At 44.4% G+C, this 24,749-nt stretch overlaps 1 protein-coding gene and 1 pseudogene across 1 annotated transcript in view; one reads left to right on the top strand and one right to left on the bottom strand.

Annotated features, from left to right (window-relative positions):
* Positions 1-24,749, top strand: part of MAF (MAF bZIP transcription factor) — a 288,522-nt gene that overhangs the window by 73,857 nt on the left and 189,916 nt on the right. The gene's annotated exons all lie outside the window — the stretch shown is intronic.
* On the bottom strand, positions 15,345-15,991 carry LOC123025380 (annotated as a pseudogene).

Genomic DNA, 24,749 nt, shown 5'->3' with positions numbered 1-24,749 from the left:
TAGCCTTATAGAAAATAATAGGATTGATTTGGTCTTCCTAGCTAGGGCACTCAGTGGCCAGGGCAGCGAGCCTCGTGGCGCTAGCCAGCCTTTTGGGGTGAGGCAAGTCGGCTCCAAGTTAAGTCCAAAGTTTGCGAGGGAGCCAAAGTGTGAGCAATGGAAATGCATCTCCGCTTTTACTTCATCCAGTGTCTTGCTTTGGTTTTGGCATGAGCCCGATCAAGCCTGTACGTATCTTGCTCCGGCCAAGGCGGAGTAGCTGAACTTGTACTTTTTGCTATGCTAAGTTGTGCCTGTTTCCCCACTCGCTGCCAGAGGCAGCTGCAGGGCTGTGTTTGTGTGTAGGCCCAGTGCACAGTGGATCAGTGAAGCAGGAACAGAACAAGTGCCCATCTCCTCTGCACATCGTTTCTGTCCAAAGAAAAACACCAAGGGGATGCACTTGTGGACCTCCAGCATCTAGCTTGGCCTCTACGCAGGGCCAGACGGCCTTGCCGCTATGGCAGAGGAACCCACAGCAAAGGAGCAGGTTGCACGAGCGCTGTGCACCACGGTCTGGTGCCATGCCGTGTGCTGGCCATCTCCTGGGGGTCCATGATGACCACATGGTTTATCATGCCCACTGGGCCACCTCTACAAGCCGTGATGCCTTTGCATGTAGTCTTCTTGCCTACACAGAATGGAGTGGCGTGGGGAGGAAATTAAGGCCCATGTCTCAGGTTGTCAAAATGCGTAATGAAGAGCACTCTGGGTTGCGTGGCGACCACCCATGATATTTGGAAAACTGCTGGGAAAGAAAACCAGGACCCCAGGATAGCATGCTCAGGCAGGAGCCAAACACCTGGGGGCAAAAAGTGGCATGGACAGGTGAGCCGACCTCTTGACAAACTAAGGTAATGGGGATCACTGGCTCGAAAGCTTCCCTCTTCCCCACTTCTGTACCTGCAAGAAAGGGTTTAGAAGGGTTTAACCCAAGGCTTGGGTGCTTCTGATGTTCCTTTCCAACTCAGTAGTTCTTGATTGTAAAAGCGGAGTATGCTAAATCAATAGATTTGTCGGACAGAGGAGCCAAGCACCTTTCCCTTGTTACAGAGCTTGTGCTTAACCCCTGGACTCTTCTGGAAGGAGATGTCCATGTGATGCAACTGGGGCTCAGGAGCCCAGTACTGGTCCCCATTCAGCCATGAGTCACTGGATGACTCTGGGCCTGTCATGGATTCTCAGCCTATCCTCCCTCCCTCCATCCCTCCCTCTGTGTGTGTGTGTGTGCGGGGGAGGTATTAAATAACAATGAAAAAAAGCCTCCTTTGATCCCAGTGGAGACGTCTTATATTTCCACAAAAAGAGGACTGGGAGAACCCTAAACTGTCTGCTTCCAGAGTGTCATGGACGTACAGGGGAGCAGAGAAAGCGGGCATGCATGGCTCGGCTGTGCAAGTGTTCCCATTTAGCTTGGCCCTAAGAAGTTGGCTGGAGAGAGATACTAGCTTACTAGCTTTGGGGCTTTATCCTCCTTTTCCTATACTGCCCCCATCCCCACTCATGGCTGATGCAAATAAAGATTTACAGACTGTAAATGTGGCTCTTGTTTTTAAGAGTCTAAAAGAGCTAGTGGTATAAAGGAATCCTTCCTCACTTGTGAAGCAGCTGTTTCCTCTCTCGGAAAAGCTAGAAAAGCGTAGTCAGGTGGGGGGAATCTCACATGGGAAAGAAGCATAGCAGAGTTCAGCTTGTAAGTATTGCTACAGACGGGAAACTGTACAAGGTCTTTACTGATAAGATGCAGCACAAATAGAAGCTGCAGCCGCTGTATCAGAAATGAAACCATATTGCTGCTTCTGCCTTCTGTTCTTGGGTACTTGTGCGGGTGTGTGCAGGAAGCTGAAATGCCACTTTGAGAAGCAAGAATGAGAAGAGGACCAAGGACTGCTTAGGAAAGGCTGTGGTGAGCATATCGAGGTGAAAAGAAGGCTGAAGCTTGCCCCGTGTGGCTGCTTCCGTAGCAACTTGAAGAGGATGTCTTTGCATATATAAAATTTGGCTAATTTCCTCTCATCAGCAAGCTTCTCCAACCAGAGGCTCAGAAGCTCTCTTGTCCTCAAAATGATAGATGTTGAAGCAACCATTTTAAAAAAGAATTCTCACAGCACTTAAAAGATCCATAACTGTACTTTAAAGATACCAGAAAAAATGGCTTCTGCTGTGAGGGGAACTTGCTCCTTCCAAATATTGGTTTCATTTGAGATCAACAACTCATCATACACTTAATCAGCAAGCTTCTCCAACCAGAGGCTCAGAAGCTCTCTTGTCCTCAAAATGATAGATGTTGAAGCAACCATTTTAAAAAAGAATTCTCACAGCACTTAAAAGATCCATAACTGTACTTTAAAGATACCAGAAAAAATGGCTTCTGCTGTGAGGGGAACTTGCTCCTTCCAAATATTGGTTTCATTTGAGATCAACAACTCATCATACACTTAAAGCATTCCTGGACTACATTATTTTAGAATGAGAGTGGGGAACTGCACATGTGATAGTTTCTCAGTGCAGATGTCTAGAAAACTAGCAGTTTAGTGAGAAAACTAGGCTAGGAACTTCTTGCCTGGCATATTTGCTTTTTACATACAGGGCTGTCTTTATATTTGAAACAAGCAAAAAAACAAACAAACAAACAAACAAACAAACAGCAGAACATCATGATCAATTTCCTTAAGATCAGTGTGGACCAGGGTGGGAAAAACTAGATTCAAATCCCTCCTTGGTCAGGGAGTTCTCTATCTCATGGATGGGATTAGACTGAGGATAACATGAGCATGGTGGGCAACTGTGAATGCCACCTGAGTTCATTGGTTTGCTACCTCCAAACAAGGAATGGTTCTTGGTTTCTGCAGTGCAGACCAATCCTTTGACGTTTTCCAGAACTGAGAAGAAGGCATGGCAGGCAGGCTTGCCATGCTGAAGTCCCTCTATGTGGTGTTGGGAAAAAGGATTGGATTTGAGGTGCAGATGGGGGAAAATTTCCAGTTGGCCTAAATCTCAAATTCTTTCTCACCCAGATATGAAGAACTTTGCACATCTTGACAAATCACTATTAATAATGAACTGAAATGCAATTCTATTCCACCTGCGCCAGTCAAATTCTGTAGTTACAGGCTGTTCCCAGCCAGGAGAGGGCCATGTTGTACCTACCTGCCATATAGTCATTAAAGCTGAGAAGCTTCTCAGAAAAAGAAATGGCAGCTGTGATTCTGTGCTAGCATGACTGGATACACAGAGATTCAGGGCCAGAAGTAAGAGCTATGCATCTGGGCCTGGGCGAACACATCTTTCTGTTTTTGTTTCTTTTACATTTGATCCCCCCTTTAGAAAATCTAATTCCTTTTGTCTAAAATTAGAGACCTTTGAATTTTGGAACAAGCTTCCCAAATCTGAGTGCAATAAAATTCTCACCTGTGTCTAACCTGCAGCTGCAGCCTCTCTCCCTTGGGCAACACCTTCTGCATATAATTCTCCCGTCACATGAATGGCTTCTCCTGTTCAGGTTCAGAGCCAACATGGCAAAGGTTCTAAAATTCTAAGGTGGCAGCTTCTCCAGTCCCCATAGTTCTCACCAGTGAGTTGGCTCTGAGGCAAGAGCAATGGTACACAGTGAGATTTTATGACTTGGGGACAAATTCAGCTTCAGGTGAGCCACAAATCCCTAGATGGCCAACAAGCTACAAGTGCTGTGTTTTATTAACAAGTTCATTGCTTGGCTAACTTACAGGGCACCTCCTGCATCATTCTGCCCTTGAAGGTAGAAAGGCAAATTACTTGCTTAGGAAAAAAACCCACCGTGTCCCTCTTGTTTATAGAAAAGCACAAAGATAATCTCCATGAACTTTTGCAGGGCAAATGTCTTTTCATTCAATCCTCTGGTGCCCACTATGGTCTTTCTGCATCCATTACCAACATGTCACAGGTGCGCACCACAAGGGATGGTGCTGCAAATTTAATTGTGAGGCAGGTGGTGATCACTCGACATTTGTAATGCATTCATCCCAAGGTACATTTCTGCATCTGTTAAGTGTGCAAGAGGATTTCGTTTGCTTTTCTTTTTTCTTTCTTTCTCTTTTAAAGGGGCTGCTGAGCAGTGGCTTTACTTGCAAGGCAAGCCTGTTTCTTCAGTTAAGGTGCCACTGGGTGGAAAAAGAGGCCAAAGAAATTGGGGAGGACATGAGAGGAAGGGGTATGTGTGTGTTGAGACTGAGAGACTGGACTTTTTTTTTCAAAGTTACAATAAAGGCATCGTCTAATTTATATATATACTGGAGTGAGCAGACAAATATTTGCTGGCTCTTTTGAACTGACTGATGGATTGATTCATTCATTACATTTCTATATCACACAATAACCAAAGCTCCCTGGGCAGTTGAAAAGTTTGTTTTGGTTAAGTGCTGTGGAGTCTTTCCCAGCTTATGGTGATCTTATGAGCAATGTCCTTGGCAGCCCTGCTCAGTTCCCGCAAACTCAAGACTGTGACTTCCACGATGGAGTCACTTAGTTTTGCTCTTCTTCTTCCTTCAATTTTCCCTAGCACTACTGTCTTCTCTGTTGAGTGTTGCCTTCTCATGATAGGCCCAAAGTGTAATAATTCCAATTTTGTCATTTTTGCTTACAGGGAAATTGTTGGCTTGGTTTGATCTAGGACCCACTTGTTCATATTTCTGTTCATCCAGGGCTTTCACAAAGTCCCCATTCATGTTTGAAATGCATCCACTTCCTTTCTGTCAGCTTATTTTACTGTCCTGCTTTCACATCCATACATAGTGATCAGGAGTATAGTAATGTAGATGATGGTACCCTTGGCCTCAAATGAAACATAGAAGCAGATAAGTCAGAAAGGACCTCCCAGGCCATCTAGTCTGACCCCTGGCTCCAGCTGGCTCTGCTCATGACATGCCATACACTCAATGACTTCTAGTTACTTCATTGCTTCCCATCCAAGTCTCAGTCTTCTTCTAATTTCTTCCTTACAATCTACTTTGATGACTGAGCCAAGGTATAGAAAATCTTCATAATTTCAAACTCTTCATTGTTGACCTTAAAGTTGGTGCAATTCTTTTGTAGTCATAGCATTGTTCTCTCAATGTTCAGCTGCAGTCTTGCTTTTGTACTTTCTTCTTTCATTCTCATGAAGAGTTATTTCAGTTCACTGCCGCTTTCTGCCAGTAATGTGGTGTCAACTGCATAGCTTAAATTATTGATGCATCTTCTGTCAATTTTCACTGCTTCATTCTCTGATCCTAATCCAGTTTTCCTTATGATATGTTCCATGTTCAGATTGAACAGATAGGGAGATAAAATATACCCTTGTCGGATGCGTATGCCTCTGGGAAACCGTTTGGTTTCTCCATATTCTGTCCCAACAGCAGCTGTGTGTCAGCAATGCAGCTTATACATCAGGTGTCCTTCAAAACCACCCATAGCTTCTTGTGATCAACACAGTCAAAGACTTTACTATAGTCTATGAAGCATAGATTGATCTTCTTCTGAAGTTCTTTACTGTGTTCTGGCAAGCCACTGCATATTTGTGATGCCTCAAGTGCCTCTTCCTTGTTGGTATCCAGCATGAATGTAGGCATTTCTTGCTCCATGTAGGATAATGTTCTTTGTTGCAACTCCTGGAGCATCACTTTGCCTGCACCAGACAGGAGTGCAGTGGTCTTGCCATTGCTGCCTTTGTTTGCATCCTCTTTCTTGGAATATACATCGATCATGTCCAGTCTGCAGACCATTGTTTTGTTCTCCATACTTGTTGGAAAATTCTGGTTAGTATTTGGACCGACTCTGTCTCTGCACCTTGGAATAGTTATATCGATATCCCTCTGGGTGCTTTATTCCTTTCATGTGCTTTCAGAACAGCATTCACTTTTCTTCGTAATTTTGCAGGCTCTTTCTCATAGAATTTCTCTTTGAAGGAGTCTGTCATCCCTCTATCCCTTCTGTAGCCTTCTTCCCTGTATTGCTTCCACTTTCTCATTATTTTATCCTGGTCAGGCAGTATGTTTCCCTGTCGGTCTTTCAGCATTCCTAATCTAGCTGTGCATTTCCCTTGGATTTCTTGAAGCTTGTGGAAATGCTCTCTATTGTTTTCCCCTCTTTTTTGTTCTCTTCTATGTCTTTGCACTGGTCATTGCAATACTTCTTTTTGTCTCTATGAGATAGTTGCAGAAAAGTTGTACTCACGACTGTGTTGTTATCTTCTATTTCTATATTACTGTCCATTGTAGTATTTCTTTTACTTCGACTTGATAGTCTCTGAAATTGTTAGGGAAGATTCGCATTCTTCTGTAATAATGTCTCCAGTGTTAGTCCACAGTTCTCCTGGTCATGGTCAGTTGAGTTCAGTAATGCAACTTTGTAAGGACTTCAAATTCCTCAGAAATATGATTTAAGATGGATTATGGCAATGTATTCCTTTTAGTGATCTTTTTCAGTTTTCCTCTGATTTTTGCTATTAATAGTTCATGGTCACTACCACAATCAGCTCCTGGCCATGTTTTGGCAGCAAGGAACAGCTTCTCCATCTTTTACTTTCAATTATTTAATGCATCTGAGTTCTATATTGCCCATCTGGTGATGCCATATGCACAGCTGTCTGGTCAGTTCCCTGAAGTATGTATTTGCAATAACCTGATGACTGGCTTTTCAGAATTCCATGCATCATTGTCCTTTGTTTCTGACCCCCAGGCCAAATTCCTACTTTGTGTTCCAGTCACCTGAGATTGTCAACATGTCTTGTTTTGGCATTGTTATCTTTCCTTTTGGATTCTTCATAAAAGTTTTTTATTTCTTTCTTCTTTTTCGGCATCTGTCACTGGAGCCTAGACTTGAATTATAGCTACATTGATAGGTTTTCCCCAATTCTGCATTATCACCTCTTACTGCTTGGGCTACAGGTTGCCTCTGTATTAGAGCCACTCAGTTTCTTCTGAGTTTGTCCAACTTTGTGTTTGCTTGACTGAAAATGTTACATGCTAGTACACTCACAGCAAGTCCTGCTATGTTTAACCATTCCATTTCTTGCTTGACCAATTCCAAATTGCCTTGATTCATACTTCTAATGTTCCATGTTCCATTGTATGTGTTGTGCAGCACTGGACTTTCCTGTTGCTTCTGTGCCTATCAGCCACTGAACTTCCTTCTGTCTATGATCTAGTTGTGTCATTAGCAAGAATGCTTTTTGCATTTGCCCTTTTGTCTTCTCCAGTAGCTGCTCAAGTACCTCCCAACCTGAAAGTCTCATCTTCTAGCTATGAGTTTTCAAGTTAAGAATATTCAGAAGCAGTTTGCCTTCGTCATCATTCTTGGAGGAATCAGACTCCCTGCGCAGTCCCACTTAAGTTCAATTGGGAATGCAGCCTGAAGTCCTAGCCAGAAATGACATGTAGTTTCATGGTATCAGCTTAAGTGTGAACATTTTCTCTCCATGCAATCTATTGGTAGTCTCTTTCCCTTTCCCTTATTCATCAGTCTGGAAGCTGCATTGTTCCTGTTGTATCATGTCAAACCAGACATGACAAAGACCTGAACTTCCTGCATTCTGCTTCTTTTCCCACTTGCCTTTCCTGTTGTCATGAAAGTTTAATCAGGCATTTAAAGTAAATAGCGATCCTGTGTCATTTTTGCCTCTCCAAATGTTTTGGAATGGGTGTTTGGGGTCAAATGATCACCACCTTGAAAGCATTTAATCCTCTTTGGATTTCGAAAGAAAACAAATTGCACTTTCCACGGCAGGTAGTTCTGAAGTGGGTGGTGGGGTGGATAGCCAGGAGGAATACTAAAGTCATAGCAGAGAAGTCGTAGCTTCATCTCATGTTCTGCACTGAATAGAATTGTTTGCATGAAGGCAGAGCGGGAAATAAGAGCCACTGATACAGGTAAGCTTGTACAGTCAAGGAAGAGGAAATGAACAGCAGCAATGCCACAAGGCTGCCCTAAGTTTCTTCTTGGTAAAAAGCTCCAACAGTGGAGCTGGGCAAGGAGAGATTTCTCCCACTGGTGTTCCTTCCTCCCCCTTCTTAAAGAGCCCTCGGCTGTGGGTAGCACATGGTAGTCTCCCCAAGGTGTGCTACATTTCAGTAAGGATATGATCTATTAGTCCAGCTACACGATTTTATGCTGGGGAAAAGAACCCATTAACTAGTCATCACAATAAAGCAAATTGAACCCCCAGTTCTGTTCTGTCTCATGACAAAAAGCACAGGACGTGAGTCTGGTCCCTCCACGCATGGGATTGAGAAGGGATGCTCAGCACCTGCCATAAACAGCACTGCCAAGGGACATACTTGCTTGTCGTTCCTCTAGCATCACTTGCCCGGTCAGTGATGGTCCCCAGGCACCCGTGGCTGCAGCTGGTGGGCGGTACTGCAGGTCCAACCATGTGCACCGTTGGCACTGCCTGTCTCTCTCTTCAACTGAGGTGTCTTGTCTTGATAGAAAACGGTGGCAGGTTGAAGCAAGCAAGCACAGACACGCCAAGACGCAGGAAGCAGGCCAGTGGAACAGCACAGTAACAACAGCGTTTATATCTTTTTTTCCTGTTGCAAGCAGCCCAGAGTGGCATGCACTGGCCTCTGCCTCTCCACTCTGTTCATCACAACAAGCCTGTGGGCAGCCTTGCCTAAGGGGTGGCGACAGGCCAAATTCATCAAGAAAGCTTTATGGCTGAGTGGGGAGTAAAACCCCAAATCCCCTGAATCTGAGTCCAGCGTGCTGACCAGCAGAGCACATTGGCTGTCCAGTGCATGCAAGATGAGCATACAGATGGAGAAAAATAGCACGTGCACTTGTGATGGATAGGCCTTGGAGCCACAGTAGTTAGTGAAATTAAAAAATACGCACTCTGAAGTGGCATTCGGCAAAAAAAGAAACACAGAAAAAGGCAGCTAGAGTTTAAGGATCGATGGTTCTGTTATTAATGATGTTTATGTGATCTGAAATGAGAGTCAGTAACATCTGCATGAATCCTGATCTTTGTGACCCATTTTAATTTAAAGTGCTGTCATTGTAGTTTTACAATATGCCATTCTGGGTTCTGATCAGTGAAGGAAAGGAAAGTTTTAAAGGCTTTAGCTGGTAATTAAAACATTCCCCCACTCCTGATTATTAAGCAGGGTGATTGGTAGTTGTAGTTGCAAAGTGATATTCCCTTGCGGTTCTGCTCTCTCAGATAATGAAGTTTTAAACAGGTCGGGAATGTGATCAAATATGCATTTGCAGAGGCCTTCCTGGCTTGGAACCGTTTCACTTCCAGTGGCACGCAGGTCAAGGTTGGTGCTCGAAATGTTGGGCAGATAGAAATGTTTGCTATGCTGCTTCTGCGCACAGCTCCCTCCTCACAGAACAAGCTAACAATCAAAAGCTGCAGCTTTAGGAAAGAGGAAGCTAAATCACGAAGCAAACTTGCAATGGCAGCTTATGAAAATTAAGAACTTTGGTGACATGAACAGAAACTAATAAGATTAGGGCATCCCTGTGTGAGAGAAGATACCCTTGGCAGAGCTGGTGAGAGAACTCCAGCTAGGAATATCAGGAAGGAAGAAATAAATGGTCCCTAAAACGATTCTAGGAGTTACCTCCCCCGCCCCCCTGCCCCCTTTGTCTAAATCTAAACCTTTCATTCAAGCTGGTGCCTTTGTTGAGACAAAGGTGCCAGAGTGTTTCCCTCCGCCTCTTTCACTAGCTGTACATGCTCTCTGCATTCTGGTAGTTCTGTGGTTCTGAAGGAAGCATCGTTTACACAGTGGGACATATATTGCTTTTGCACACCACTGTGCCACAATCATCAGAAATAGGCACGGCGGTCAGTTAGGCAGCATCTATCTGGCCTGACCTCTTGACATTTCCTCTATCTGAGCAGAGAAGAGCACACTTCCAAGCAAACCGCAAGCAGGTAATCTCTGGGTTTCCATGCACTTTAAAATACATATTCAATATGCAGCGCCCTTAATAGCTCTCCATCTACTCCAAGCCCTCCATGAGCACATGATTAAACACTTGGCTTGGCTCAATGGAGTACAGCAACCTGCACTGCTGTTTATTTTAAAACAACAACAAAGACCAGGAAACAATCTGTCTAAAAGGGTGGAAAAGAATCCAGTGCAAAGCCCATGACTGAAAGCTCCTTTCTCCCCCATCCCATTTCCAAACCAGAGTAATTTCCAATGATATGGTTTGGAGCAGTTCCCAGTAACAGCCTTTTGGTTCACATTTTACATTGTTTGGCTGATGGAATCCTCTGAAAAGCAGACTCTCTTTATACAGCTTGCTTGCAATAAAAACAGAATTCTGTTCAGCCCTACAGTGGCCCAACAGCTTTGGTGCAGGATATCCCTTCGTTTGCATATTTATAGGGTCTCACAGAGCTGCGTCGGAGCTTGCTGCCAGCAAGAGGAAATCAAGCTGTCAGGGGCTTCTATTTTCGTCTATACCTATAGTTTCCTTAATGGGAGGCAGCATATGTATCTTCCATCTAATGGGGAGAGATTGGGGGATGGTCTGCTGTCTTCATTGCTGCACATTTGTGCTACAGTCTAGTTTGAGAAGGGTTCAGATTATATTTTCTAGTATTTAACATGCCTTATTCCTCTGTCAGATCCCTGTGATATCACAGATCAGATTCTGAAAATCCATTAGACGGGACAAACTGGTACCCATGGCAGACTAACATCATGTACAGAAGGAGACACAATGAGAATGTTACCAGTGCAAAACTAAGGATGTGCGACTCACAAAAGGCGAGCACTCCAAAGTTCTCCCAATTCTAGCTCAAAAGTCATTCTCACTTAAATCTGCATAAGACTGTGAGCTTGGTGTTTCTTTTTGCATGAACATCTGTGTGTCTTTCTGAATGTATGTATCAGTTGTGCACATCTATTTTTAAATGCTTTCCCCATTGATTATAATATGTGTGCACACATTTTTCAAAAGAACTGATCTTTCATGCACAATTTTCAAATGCATGCATGCTGCCAAACCCACATACTTCCCTCCGCCCCCGCCCCCCGGTCCATGAATCACATTGCAAGCTTGGAAATGTACAGACTTCAGCTGTAGATTGTATCTGAGCCCATGTTCAACCTGAAAGATAAATCCTGATCAAAAATGTACTGAAATGAATTTCTGATGCATCCATACGTGATGTATTCTTTATGCTTTTCCTTCTGTCCTACCTTTAAAAATGCCCCAAAAGATGCATTTTAAAGTTTAAACCTCAAGTTGAGTAAAACTCAGTTGCCCTACTACAACTTTTAACAGAAGTGTTGATTAAATTTAACATCCTTTTTATAACTTTCACCTGGAATAATCTATAGGAGAAAGCAAAGGCAATTTTAACTTTGTTTAATGGTACCAACACCAGTTGGTCAAATGACAGCATCCTGCCAAAGAGGGTGCATTAGCTAAGAAGGCGCACGCCATGGTAAAGGGGATCCAGTCACTCATGAAGGGCACTATCATCAATAGGGAACGGTCCTATGTCCAGTTTTGCGTTTCCCTACCTTAGGATGTGATGTAGTGATGCATTTGTCTGGATAGTGGTGTGTTGGACAGGGACCACATGATGGACAGTTTAAGTCAGAAAATGCACAAAGTGATTCGGCAGAAGCGATGCCCATCACATCCTACAGTGGCCTCCAGAAATATGGTTCTAGAAGAGACTGGGATTCATCAACACTTGCAGCTGTTCTTGCATCCGATGGAGCTGCACCAGATCCACACCAGGATATGATAACACTGACCTATACCCCATTGCTTTAGAAGAGCTGTAGCTGAAACACATCATGGGTGCTGCTGGATGACTATCAATTTTGCACTGTTTCCAGCCCCCTCCGCCTTGAGTCCCCTCTTGATTTTCTGAAGTGCTAAGATTTTTGAATGCATTCTTTTCTACTTTTAACATATTTTAATGGCCTTTTATCAACCCTTGCACTTGTTTCTGGTGTCCAACAGTTTCACCATCTATTTCCTGTGGCCTCCCCATCACCAGTCTTACCTATGTAAGTTTTCATTTCAGTCCAGGTGCTTCCCGAATAGTTACACTGGCTTACAATTATTTTCTTTCTTTTTAAAAAGTATATTTGCACATTGCAGAGTTCAAATTTCAGTCCCCTCTGCGGCATTTTTTTCTGCCCCTCTCTTCATGGTGAGGTTTGACTTTAAATTATCTTTAAAGTATATTGGGGCTTCAGTATTCTATGATCCATGAATATTCCATCAACATTGATCGAAGTGGAGGAATAAAAAGGTTGCAAAGAAACCTGGGACTGGGAGGGGGAGCCAGGAAACAAAGGTGCTTCTGAACAAAGAGGGAAAAAAATGTTTTAACATTCTTATTTTGTTCTAGAACAAAAATTCCCAAAGTGGCTGCAGCTGCTTCCCTGGTGGCAGCAGAAAGATCCAGAGGGTGGGATGATTCACTGATCCAAATTCGCAGCAGAGCAATAGACCTAATACACAGAAAGAGATTTGGGAGTGCACAGTTGCTACCCAAGGGGAAAGGGGTGGCAACTCAAACATGTTTGGGGATCAGTGTTCTAGAAGATACAAGATTCTGAAACTGCCTGATATCCAAGTTGCTGTATGGTACCTGAAGCTTATCCCTTTTATACTGCTGGATTATGCCACACAGGTGCCCCAACAGCCATGAGAAGTTCCTAAAAAGTACAGGCTGAACTAGTTCTTGTAGAGTGTTTTGAGCAACTCAAGCAAAAAAAGAAGGAAATGTGTCTTTCTTCCCTCTGAACAAGCTGGTTCACATTTCAAATTCCCAGCTGGTTCCCAGTTTATCATGGTAACATCATATTTGCCCTCCAGGGAAACTTGGAGGCAGGTGGACAAACTTCCTTTAAGCTGCTCCCTGACTTTGGGTCCTTCTTGTGATACGGTGGCCAAGAAGGTGAGTTCCACCCTTGGATGTATAGCCAGAAGCGTGGCTTCTAGATTGAGAGTGGTATTACTGCCACTTGATATGACTCTGGTGCAGCAGGAGTATTGTGTTCGATTCTGGGCCCCTCATTACAAGAGGGAAATAGCAAGGCTGGAATCAGTGCAGCGAAGGGCCACTAGGATGGTGGCTGGGTTGCAGGGGAAACCATATGAGGAGAGACTGAGGAAGCTGGGTCTTTTCAGCCTGGAAAGGAGGATACTCAGAGGGGACCTGTTAGCCACATACAGGTACGTGAGGGGGTGCCACACAGAGGTGGGTTGTGACCATTTTTCCCCCTGTGGAGGATGGCAGGACATGTTCCAATGGAGCAAAGCTCAAGGAACCAAGATTTAGGGTGGATGGCAGGAAGTACCTCCTGACGGTTAGGGCCCCGAAGGTGTGGAATGGGCTTCCATGGGAGGTGGCTAAAGCCCTATCAGTGAAAGTGTGTAATGATAGGCTGGACATGCACATGGTGGGCGTGTCGTGATTGGAGCCGGCTGGAGCCAGGGGTCAGACTAGATGGCCCGGGAGGCTCCTTCTGACTCGCTCTGTTTCTCTGTTTCCACCCTTGCCAAGCACTGTGGAATATCTGCGCTTTGAACAGCCACTTCTCACGGGATGCCTGTGCAGCGCTTTGTGAGCCTGTCTTTCATCTCTTGTGCCTTCCCTGTATTTCTTTCATCTCATTCAGAGATGGTAGGAGGGAGAGGGGAAAGTATGTGAAGTCCAACTGCTAGGAAAAGAACAGAAAGGAGCACTATCTGCATGATGCAAATGGAGTTCTTTGTCAGACCAGCACTATGTGCTTCTTCTAATGTGTCTGCCGCCCAACTGCAGAGGGAAGTCCAAGTTCATGGGTAGGTGCCAATCTCTGCCCAGACACAAGGGGTAAGTGGGCGGACATAGCCATCTCCAGCCCTCTGTTCCACAGGCGAAGCCGCAGAGCTGGTGGTGCTTGTCCTCCAGGCTGTTGGCACTTGGGCCCTCAGGGAAACAGTGCCTGCAAAGCCTGGCTGCAGCTCCTCTAGTTCAGAGCACTGCACCTGCTTGTCCCTCCACCCCTGAACCAGCAGCACATGCCCTGTCCATGGAGGGGGGGGGGGTTGTCCTCCCTCCCCAGGGAGCTGGCTGGACACGCCTGGTCCTTGGTACTGCAGAAACATGTGTAGAGATGGCGCTTCTCCCCAAGGGCTTGATCTGGTGAGGTCACGGCTTGGGCATGGAAAACAGCTGCTGCGGTACTGGAGGTGGGCGGCAGGGCGGGCCACTGTGGGGAGCCGTGTGAATGGTCTAAGAAAAGCAGTGCTGGTTGCCCCAGGAGATGCGTGGGACGAAGGTGTGTGGGGGATTTGATTGTTGCAAATCATTACTTTTGAACTGGGCCACGGATGTGTAAAACTCCACAAAGTCCTGGGAGCAAAATAACAATGGCAAGGGAAACCCAAGATTAGGATTGCTTTATGTTATGTTATTGTTTTATATGATGTTATTTATTTATGTTTGTGAGCCACCCTGAGGCTTCGGCGAATGGGGCGGCATAGAAGTTCCATAAATGAATGAATGAATGAATGAATGAATGAATGAATGAATGAATGATATGTTATGCTCAAAGTCATGTCCGACCCATCGCGACCCCATGGACAACATTCCTCCAGGCCTTCCTGTCCTCCACCATCCCTCGGAGTCCACCTATGCTCACACCGACTGCTTCAGTGACTCCATCCAGCCACCTTATTCTCTGCCGTCCCCTTCTTTTGCCGTCAATTGTTCCCAGCATTAGGGTCTTCTCTAGTAAGTCCTTCCTTCTTATTAGGTGGCCAAAGTATTTGAGTTTCATCTTCAGTATCTGACCTTCTAAAGAGCAGTCAGGGTTGATCTCCTCTAGGATTTGCCATAGCTTTGCTCCCAAAGAGCAAGCGTCATTTAATTTCTTGGCTGCAGTCCCCATCTGTGATGATCTTGGAGACCAAGAAAATAAAATCTGTCACTACCTCCATTTCTTCCTCATCTATTTGCCAGGAAGTGAGAGGACCGGATGCCATGATCTTAGTTTTCTTGATGTTGAGTTTCAAGCCAACTTTTGCACTCTTCTCCTTCACCCGCATCAAGAGGCTCTTTAGTTCCTCTTCACTTTCTGCCATTAAAGTGGTATCATCTGCATATCTGAGGTTGTTGATATTTCTCCTGGCAATCTTAATTCCAACTTGTGATTCATCTAGCCCAGCCTTTCACATGATGTACTCTGCATATAAGTTAAATAGGCAGGCCATGTCCAGTTCTCACTGTTGCTTCTTGACCCGCGTATAGGTTTCTCAAGAGACATATAAGATGGTCTGGTACTCCCATCACTTTTAAGAACTTGCCACAATTTGTTGTGATTCACACAATCAAAGTCTTTAGCATAGTAAATGAAGCAGAAGTATGTGTTTTTCTGGAATTCCCCAGCTTTCTCCATGATCCAGCGTATGTTGGCAATTTGATCTCTAGTTCCTCTGCCTCTTCGAAACCCTGCCTGTAGTTCTCAGTCCACACACTGCTGGAGCTTAGCTTGTAGGATTTTGAGCAAAACTTTGCTAGCATGTGAAAGGAGTGCAATAGTTTGAACATTCTTTGGTATTGCCCTTCATTGTGATCAGAATGTAAACTGACCTTTTCCAATCCTGTGGCCACTGTTGAGTTTTCCAAATTTGCTGGCATATTGAGTGTAGCACTGTTTAGGATTTTGAATAGCTCAGCTGGAATACTGTCGCCTCCACTAGCTTTGTTGTTGCTCAGACTTCCTAAGGCCCATTTGACTTCACATTCCAGGGTGTCTGGCTCGAGGTCAGTGACCACCCCATTGTGGTTATCTGGGACATTAAGCTCTTTCTTGTATAGTTCTTCTGTGTAATCTTGCCACCTCTTCTTAATCTCTTCTGCCTTTGTTAGGTCCCTGCCATTTTGGTCCTTTTTCATGCCCATCTTTGCATGAAATGTTCTCTTCATATCTCCAATTTTCTTGAAGAGATCCTTAGTCTTTCCTATTCTATTGTTTTCTTCTTCAGCATTTGGTGATGTCCATGTGTAGAATCGTCTCTTGGGTTGTTGGAAAAGAGTTTTTGCTATGACGAGCATGTTCTCTTGACAAAATTCTGCCAGCCTGTGCCCTGCTTCATTTTGTACTCCCAGGCCAAACTTACCTGTTATTCTGGTTATCTTTTGGCTTCCTACTTTGGCATTCCAATTCCCCATGATGATACGGACATCACTTTTTGGTGTTATTTCTAGAAGGTGTTGTAAGCCTTCATAGAACTGGTCAACTTCAGCCTCTTCAGCACCAGTGGTTGGGGCATAGACTTGGACTACTGTGATGTTAAATGGTTTACCTTGGATTCGAACTGAGATTATACTTTCATTTTGGAGATTGTATCCCAGTACTGCTTTTCCTACTCTTTTATTGACTATGAAGGCTACTCCATTTCTTCTGAGGGATTCTTGCCCGCAGTAGTATACCTGATGGTCATCTGAATTAAATTCACCCATTACTATCCATTTTATTTCGCTGATTCCCAAGATGTCGATGTTCAGTCTTGTCATCTCATGTTTGACCACATCCAGCTTACCTAGATTCATAGACCTTACATTCCAGGTTCCTATGAAGTATTTTTATTTACATCTAAGTTTCCTTTCACCACCAGATACATTCACTACTGAGTGTGCTTTTGGCTTTGACCCAGTTGCTTCATTCTTTCTGGCGCTACTAGTCCAAGTCCTCTGCTCTCCCTCAGTAGCACATTGGACACCTTCCGACCTGAGGGGCTCATCTTCCAGCGTCATATCTCTTTGCCTGTTGATACTGTCCATGGGGTTTTCATGGCAAGGGTACTGGAGTGGGTTGTCATTTCCTTCTCCAGAGCTCTCTGCTACGACCTGTCTGTCTTGGGTGTCCCTGCACAGCATAGCTCAAAGCTTCACTGTGCTGCACAAGCCCCTTCGCCACGGCAAGCCAGTGATCCATGAAGCGATAGGGTTTTTTAAAGCAATGCATAGAAGGCTGGGAACAGGGGGGGAGGAAAATGGGATTGTGTGGAAATCTGTTGCTGGGAGAAGGACACATGGCAGAGCTGCACAGAACTATGCGTGGTGCTGAGAAAGTGGTTCGGAACGCCATTTCCTCCTTATCCCAAATGCTAGAATCTGCAGTCCTTCGTTGAAGCTGGTCTGGACCGATCAAAGGGGACATCTTCACACAGTGCTTGTTAACCTGTATTTCTGCAAGATGTCATGATGGCCACCAGTTTGGATAGCTTCAAAAGAGGGCTGGAGAAATGCACTGAGGAGAAGGTTGCCAAAGGCTGTGTGGTGTACCTGGTATCCAAAGCGGCATGGCCACGTGCCCCACCTGATCGTGTCTCCAGTGGGCGGGAGGGGCGCTTGCACCCATGACCAGCTTGCTGGTTTCCTTCAGCGGCTGGCTGTCCACTGTGTGAGCAGAATGATGCACTAGGTGGACCTGCTTCGGCAGGGCTCTCAGAAAGGAGCAGATCCACCCTTTCTCTCAGGTGTATTTCCTTGATCAGAATTCTCCGCTCTTCTGCGAGGGTATTATCTGAGTTCACGTAGGATTTCTCCAGTTTGGCAGCTACATGGTGGGGGCCGACTGTCAAAGGCGACCCCATTCCCTCCCCGTGTTGCACTCCCTAATCTATCTCATGGCCCCATGACTGTTCTCCCAGTACTAATGTGGGAAATTATATTTGCAGTTCTCCTTTCAAGGCTAATTGCGCTTTGTATCTGAACTTGGATGTGAAGCCACGTTTTGTGGTTCAGTCCCCGCCCCCCCAACACACACACCCTGCTTTTTTGGCAAATGACACCATCCCGAATGGCAGAATATAAGTGATCCTTGCACGCAATTAAAGACGAGCCAGACTGCCTTGTTGTGCTATATTACGAGCTGACATGCTGCTTCCTTGACCTCCATATGTATGCCTTGCATGGATTTTTAAGAAAATCAGGAATTTGATGAACCTCCATATCCGGGCAGATCGTCTGCTGTGTGCCAAGGTATCAAAGGGGGAAAGATCCAGATGGAACTAATTTTCTAGAAATACATTGAATAAAAGAATTGCAGGACATTTTTTAAATTCTCAGGGTAATGCAGGAAAGGGCAACCTATCTAGTGCTTGGCAGCACATTAAAATAATTTGTAAAAGTACATTTTATGGGACAGAGTAAATAAGGCACATCATACATCATCCCGAAGACATGCAGAAACGAGGCAGAGAAAAATCACCGTTGGATGCTTTGTATAAAGCTGTTTTCATGAGTCAGCTGCTTTTTGAGGCTCTCCAGCTGCAGGCTTTGCAGTGTTGGCTTATCTTCTCCTTGTGGCTTTGCATGCACCAGAATTAGCTTATAATTGGCTGTGCTTTCCCCTTTGTAACGGGCAATAATAGAGCCCTGATCAGGAAGAAAAGTGGGGGTAAAAGTCTCAATGTTTCTAGCTTCAGTGCAACCTCCCGGAGCATTTCAGTTAGCACTGCACTAGCACTGCTGCTCATGGCGCCGCGTGCCATGGAGCCCTTTGCATTTACTAGTAACCTTCTGAAAAAACAGCTTCAGATATATTGAAGAAGCAGCAAGTGGCCCAAGATATTTTGCTGCATAGCTGTTGTAAGTTGTAAGCCTAAGGATAAGCCTAAGAATAGGCTGGACATGCACATGGTAGGCGTGTCATCATTGGAGCCGGCTGGAGCCGGAGGTCAGACTAGATGGCCCGGGAGACCCCTTCTGACTCACTTTGTTTCTATGTTCCTAAGTTGCCCAGAGAGCCTATGGCTAGAGGGGAGGCATAGAAATTGATTGATTGATTGATTGAATGAATGAATGAATGATAGGACAGAACAGCAAATGGCATTCCTTCTCCCTTCTAACATCAGACTTCAAAGCTCTAGGGGGGTGGGGGAATCGAAACTCTGGGGCCCGGATAGTCTTCTCCCCAGTCTTACCTGTATGTGAAAGAGGAACTGATAGGGAAAGAAAAATACTTCAAGTGCATGACTGGCTATGATGGTGGTGCTGTACAGAGAGATTTGGATTCTGGGACCACAAGCTGGAAGGCCGACTATTGGCAAATGATGGGCTGCACCTCACAAAGAACGGGAAGCAGGTGTTTGGCCAACACATGAAAAAGATAATCAAGAGGGCTTTAAACTGAAACGTGCAGGGGAGGGAGACATGCAGCATGGCTGTCACCTGGCAAAGACTTGCGTATTCAAAAGAGGAAAACCCTCAAGCTGGGACCAGTGTCAGTCTCCCTAAAAAGATAAGAAGAAAACCAGGGCACCATGATGCCTCTACACCAGTGCCCAGAGTATGGGAAACATCTTGAGTTCATAGTACACTTGGGCAATTATGGCCTTATAGGAATAATGGAAACTTGGTGGGATGACTCACATGACTGGAAATTTACCCTTGATGGATACAACCTGTTCAAGAAGAACAGAAAGGACAAAAAGGGAGGTGGGATCACAGTATATGTAAAACTCACATATATCTGCACAGAAATATAAAAAAAGGCACTTAGTAGCCCCATTGAAATCATCTGGCTTAATTTATTATTATTATATTATAATACTAATAAATATTATTAATTTAAAGGGAGCAAAAAAAGAAAAGAAAAAGAAAAACATAGTTATTGGTGTCTATTACTGACCACCCAGTCATAAAGAGGATGCAACCTTTGCAAAGAGACTTGCCAGCATTTCCAAGAAGAATGATGTAGTCCTCACAGGGGACTTCAATTTCCCCAACATATGCTGGGAGACAAATTTTGCCAAGCATGGCCCCTCTAAGCAATTCCTGACATGCTTTGCTGACAGCTACCTCCAGCAGAAGGTAGAGGAAGGAACAAGAGGATCAACTATCCTCGATTTAATACTAACAGGGAAGACCAAGTGGAAAAAACAGCAGCCATGGGAACTCTGGGGGAAAGTGAGCATGTGATACTTGAATTATAAAAGAGACAATGGTTAACTGTAGCCAAACACATATTCTGGACTTCAAGGAAGCCAACTTTAACAGGCTCAGAACAATGATAAGTGAGGAGCCATGGCAACTTACTCTTAAGGGAAAAGGAGTCCAAGAGGGGTGGGAAATCTTGAAAAAGAAGATTCTCCAAGCTCAAATACAAACAATTCCAACAAAAAAGAGTAGAAGACAACAGAGGAAGCCCACAAGTCTCCACAAAAAGTTAAGAGGCAACCTGAAAGAAAAAAAAGAACATGTACAGGAGGTGGAAACAGGGCCAGGCCACAAAGGAAGGATAGAAACAAATAGCAAGGAATTGCAGGGAAGGCATCAGGAAGGCTAGTGGGAAATGAAATGAGAATAGCAAAGGATACTAAGAACAACAAGAAAGCCTTCCTTGGATGCATCCAGAACACAAGACATGAGAAAGAGAAGGGTGTCCAGCTACTTAAAGTGGATGGCAGAGTGATAACAGACGACAAGGAAAAGGCAGAGGTGCTCAATTCCTACTTCGCCTCAGTCTTCTCCCACAGGATATCTGCAGTCAAGAGGAAGTAAAAGCTGAATGTGAGAGATGGCAGCTCAAGATTGATAGACAAATGGTCAAGGAATACCTAGGTGGAATAAACACTTTCAAATCTCCAGGGCCCAATGAACTTCTTCCCAGAGTCATAAAAGAGCTAGCAGAAGAGCTCTCAGAACCTCTGGCTATTATCTTCAATAAATCATGGAAAACAGAAGAAGTGTCTGACGATTGGAGAAAGGCTAATGTTGTCCTTATCTTCAAAAAGGAGAAAAATGATGACTCTGGGAACTAAAGACCAGTTAGTCTGACATAAATACCTGGAAAGATTTTGGAGAAGTTTATTAAAAAATCAGCATGCAAGCACCTTGCAGAAAATGCAGTGATTAATAGAAGCCAACATGGATTTATCAAAAATAAATCCCGTCAGACTAATTTAATCTCATTTTTTAAATTGGATCACCACCTCCCAAATGGACAGAGGGAACACTGTGGACATAATCTACCAAGATTTTAGCAAAGTTTTCAACATAGTGCCCCATGACGTTCTGAGAAGCAAATAGCAAAAAGTAGACTAAATAGAAATGCTATTAGATGGATCCAAAATTGACTGTTAAAGCAGACACCTCAATGGCACCTTCTCAAACGGGGGAGTGGTGATAAATGGGGTGCTGCAGGGCTCAGTCCAGGGCCCAGGGCACTTTGACATCTTTATATTTAGATGAGGAAGTGCAGGAAAAGATAATCAGATTTGCAGATGAAACAAAACTGGGTGGAACAGTGAATGCTGTAGAAGGCAGAATGAAGATCCAGGGTGATCTTGAAAAAACGTGAATGCTGGGCTGAAAGCAACAGAATGAGATTCAATAGGGACAAGTGCCAAGTCTTCCACCTAGGAAAAAGAAAACAAATGCATCAATACAAGATAGGAAATACTTGGCTCCACAGAACTGAAAAAGAAACAGACCTTGGGGTTATTGTGGATAACAGGCTAATCGAGGCAACAGTGCAGTGCAGTTGTGGAAAGGGCAGTTGCTCTTCTGGGATGCCTTAAAAGAAGTATTACTTCCAAATCACAAGAAGTAGGAGTTGTTGTTGTTGTTGTTGTTGTTGTTGTTATTATTATTATAACATTTCTATGCCGCCCCTTGCCGAAGCCTCGGGGCGGCTTACAACATAATAAAATACTTTGAAATACAATAGAACATAATAAATTACCACTAAATACAAAAATACAAAAAATACACTGAGATACAAAATACACTGAGTTCCCCCATACTCCTCACAAGCCAGACCTCACCTGGAATACTGTGTCCAGTTCTGGGCACCAAGATTTAAGAAAGGTGCAGAAAAATTAGAAAAGGTCAGAGGAGGGCAACAGAAATGATTCAGGGTTTGGAAACACTGCACTGTGAGAGGAGACTGAGAGAACTGGCCATGTTTAGCCTTGAGAAGAGAAGACTGAGGGAGGACATGATATCCCTCTAGAAGTTCCTGAAAGACTGTACAAAGAGAAATATCAAGGTCTCTTCTTTCTGACACCAGAGTGTAGGGCACTGAATAATCAACTCAAGGTCTGACAACCCAGATTCAGGCTGGACATCAGGAAGAGCTTCCTCACTGCCAGAGCAACACGACAGTGGGACCAGCTGCCTGGAGAGGTGGGGAGCTCTCCCACCCTGGAGACATTCAAAAAGGAACTGGGCAGCCCTCTGAGTGGGAGGGTGTAATATGGTGTCCCTCAACAGCAGGCGGTTGGACTCGATGGCCTTCGTGGCCCCTTCCAACTCTATGAGTCCATGTTTCTCATGAGGCCAGGTGTGGCGTATCATGACTGAGCCAAGGTGTTTTGTCGCCTCAGGCAGAACATCCTATCAGTGCGTCTTCCCTTTCCCAGGCAGCAAAAATGCAATGTAATAGATCCTTGGTTTCCTCAAGTAGCCAAGTCAGCCTGTGTGTCATGGTGTTTTCCATGCTAGAGTGGAACTCAGGTGGATGGAGGTTTAGTCCCTATTTTGCCATGAAGTCACTGGGTAACTTGGCTCACTTACTGACTCTGAACCTAGCCTACATCACAGGGTTGTTGTTAGGAAAATGGGTAAAAAATACTATAATGATGAACATTATTTGTTCCTTAGCTCAGGAGAGTGACATTCCTTGAGTCTATCTGCCACTTGTATTTTGATTCTCTTTCTCATTTTTGGCCCACTGAAGACATAACCTCACGCATGGTTAGTGCTAAACCTTGTTTTCTATTTTACCCCAGCTCATGGTTCAAAACATACCGCAAAATACTGGTTCCTGCTGAGCCACGTTGTTCCCACTGGAGGTTGTACTATAAGAAGACACACAACTAACTCACTATACCGCAAGCAGAAAGGGGGCAGAGGCAAGTCGCCAGGGGTGGCTTTCTTTTGTGCAGATTCATCTGGCACGGCATCCTGTTTTCTGCCATGGTTATCTTGGAGCCATCACACACTTCGCAGGAATTCTTTTGTTTGAGCTGACTCATATATAAACCCTCCTCATCATTTTGGGCTGAAAATGACAGTGATGCCCAATCATACATGCCAATATTTGTTTAGTTAGTCTGGACAACCTACTTTATTTCACTAGGCTGGCATTCCCAGTACAGGATAGGTGAAGTTCCCCATAGTTATCAGTTCACAGCCTTTGGATGCTAACTGTGCTTTGTATTTGAACAGTGCCACTTAGCTCAGTATCTTAAAAGGTTTTGCCTCACAAAGGGGAAACCAAAGTGGTTTGAGGTTAAGCTCACAGCTGGTAATAATAGAGCAATGTGTTGTTTCTAAAGATTCAAGACTCATTATGTTCAGACTTGCTTTCCTTCTCCTTCTTTCCCTCTGAAAAGATTATTTTCTCTTGCTCAGTACAGAATAAAACTTGGGAGTCCTTTATGTAAAACATGCTTGCTGTTTCTGCCTGTTTAAAAGTCTTTCCTGTTTCACAAGCTAATGCCAACTTAAGTGGCACCAGAGTATATAATTTATTTAATACATTGTTTATTTAATTCCTATGCAACCCAATGGCTGAAGCTTTCTGGGCAGCGAACAAAACTAATAAATGCACTATAATATTATATATAATAGAATATAACATAACATTAAAATGCTTTTAAAACCACATTTTTAACACCTAAACAGCTAAAACCATCCCAGTCTGTTAGACCTGCAGCAAAGCAGGTCATCCCGTGTCTAAGATACAACAGCCTTCTTTTCATCATTTTTGCTTCTAGGAAAAGTTCTGGTTTGATTTGATCTCGGACCCACTTGATCTTATCTCTTTTGGTCCACGGTATTTGAGAATCTTTCCTCCAGCACCATGTTTCAAATGCACCGATCTTCTTCTTGTCAGCTTTCTTCACTGTCCATCTTCCACACTCACAGAATGAGCAGGGACTCCATAATGTGGATGATCTTAGCCTTGGTCTCCAGTGAAATGTTCTTACACTTGTGGCTGCGCTGCCTGTCCAAGACTTTCCTTTCACTTCTATGCATGCCAGCTCCTGGACTTCCTCTCAGCTTCGATTGAGTTGTGTCATTCATGGCAGTGCAACTCATTTTTGTCCTTTGCTCTTCCCCTGTAGCTTGTTGAGTGCCTTCCAACCTAGGAGTCTCATCCTCTGGCACTGTCTCTTGTTTCATTTTGAATTGTTTCACCACAGAGTTTGTCAGGTAAGAAATATTCAGAAGTGACCATTTCCTCCTTTTTCAGGTACCAACAGGAGTTAGCTTGATCTTCACTACCATTGTCTGTAGAAGATCTTCCACCAGTGTTATCTTCAGCTGCTCCAGCTTCTCCGTGCCAGACCTTCAGGTGGTTCCCCACCTTCATCGGCATTAGCGATGTCCATTCTTTTCTGCAGATCCAACAGTTGCTCCTGAAGTGGGAGGATGCATCTTAGTCTGGCTTTGACCATTCCTCCTTGGGTGACCCTGCTAGAAGAACATCTAGTGAGAGAGTCTGGCCTCCTGGTAGCATTCCTCTGCTTCTCGGACTCCCAAATCCTCTCACCACCTTATGATGAGCATCCAACAGAGGGAATTCTCATGGTATTGGCAGAAATTGAATTTTCCAAGTGTTCCCTGTCACAATGCTAAGTATTTTGGGGTGGAAATTAAGACCTGTTAGCTTTGCAAAAGACCTGTTCCTGGGGAGGGGGGATATTCCTGGGGAGAGGACTTCTTCCACTGTCTGCCACTGTGGTGTTTCCTTGGTGGC

Source organism: Varanus komodoensis, unplaced genomic scaffold, assembly GCF_004798865.1.
Source record: "Varanus komodoensis strain SLA01 unplaced genomic scaffold, ASM479886v1 scaffold27, whole genome shotgun sequence".
NCBI lineage: Eukaryota > Metazoa > Chordata > Lepidosauria > Squamata > Varanidae > Varanus > Varanus komodoensis.
This window is presented reverse-complemented; position numbering and strand designations above follow the sequence as displayed.